The sequence below is a fragment of the Lygodium microphyllum genome, chromosome 6 (genome assembly GCF_053477565.2).
Source record: "Lygodium microphyllum isolate KBCC chromosome 6, Lygodium_microphyllum_v1.1.10, whole genome shotgun sequence".
In the NCBI taxonomy this organism is placed as follows: Eukaryota; Viridiplantae; Streptophyta; class Polypodiopsida; order Schizaeales; family Lygodiaceae; genus Lygodium; species Lygodium microphyllum.
This window is the reverse complement of record NC_141140.1, coordinates 36,439,027-36,440,627: the sequence shown is the minus strand read 5'-3', so window position 1 is coordinate 36,440,627 and position 1,601 is coordinate 36,439,027. Positions and strand designations below refer to the sequence as shown.

The following is a 1,601-nucleotide window of genomic DNA, read 5'->3' as shown; positions in this document are numbered from 1 at the left end:
ATGATTGGATATATGCATGCTTAGTTGATGTATGGCCAAAAGCCTATTATGCTTATTAAGGATGTTATTACTACTTGGAGTGTGATACCTTGGGAGAATGATATGGACAAGGAGGACCTTCTTGCTTTGCAGATTTGACAGCTAGAAAGGAGGCTCGAAGACATCAAGATTGCAACCATGCATTTAAAAGATGCCAAGTTGGAGAATAAAGATAGGTTTGACAAGAAACACATGCTTCATCCAAAAGAGAAAGGAGATTGGGTGTTAGTCTATGACAGTAGTCTTCGCACTCAACATAGTACACTGAAAAAGGTTTCTAAGAGATGGTTTGGCTCTTATATTGTAAAGCATGTACATGATAATGCAACGTATTCTTTGTGTGAGCTAGATGGTACACATTTGAAGATTCCTATTGCAAGAAAGAGAATCGAGATTTTTAAGTGATAGAATGTAAATGAACCAATTGAAGAACAGGTGTAGGATGAAGAATAGGTTTATGCTAACTTAGATTATCAAGAGGATAATGAAGATGCATGGATGGAAGATGAATATATTGATTTGGATGAAGATTTTAACTATGTGCCACATACCAGAGAATGTGCAGGTTCAGAGGGGGTGAATGTCGTATCACTACATGAACACAATATGAAAAACCCTCAAGTGCATCATCATATGGCTTTCTTATTAGTTTAGAGAGTTAATGTCATGTTAGTGATTAGTGTTAGTGTCCATAGTATGGATGGTTCAAAATTATATGATATTTGGACAATTTTAGTTTATTTTTGATATTTTAGACACAATTTCTTGAAAATATCCTAAAAAGGTGCAAAAAACTTCTAGAATAGAGTCTCATGCATAAAGCAAGTTACACTTCAACTAGTTTTGGGAGATCTCATGCATAAAAGAAGGGCTCGTGAATTTGCATTGCATGCAATCACAGTTTTTTAGCAGCAAACATCACTCCAAACAATGAGAAGGGAGAAGGAGCAATCTAGGAGAATTTTGATCAAATGTCCTAGAGTTTTACCCCCCTTTAAGAACCAATGGAACCATCAAATTTTTCGGCTGAGCCAATAGAGAAGAAGCTAGTATTTAGTGCGAGTTTTTGGGTGGGTTTTGGATATAACAAAGTGAAATAGGACACGGTGAAGGAGAGACTTATTATAAATAGGTTTTCTTAATCAATGCTTGGTTTTGGGATACTTTGAGTCTTTGATATCTTGCATGTATGGTTTTTGATCTCTCGTTGGTCTTTACTCTATGTAATCTCTATCATCATCTCTTGTATGTCATGCCACTACGTAGATACAATGTAAAAAAACTCAAGTGCATCATCATCCAACTTTCTTATTAATTTAGAGATTCAATGTCATATTAGTCATTAGTGTTAGTGTCCATAGTATGGATGGTTCAAAATTACAAGATTTTTGGATAATTTTAGCCTATTTTTGATATTTTGGACATTATTTCTTGTAAATTATCCTAAAAAGATGTAGAAAATTTCCAAAATTGGGTGTCATGTATAAAACAAGTTGCTTATGATCATAGTTTTGCCGTCTAAGTAGTAGAAAAGAAGCTAGCGGTTGATGCGAGTTTTTGGA

General features: G+C 34.7%; 1 pseudogene; it reads left to right on the top strand.

The window, feature by feature from the left end:
• LOC148034458 (uncharacterized) lies at positions 1–693 on the top strand (annotated as a pseudogene).
• Positions 694–1,601: the final 908 nt, after the last annotated feature.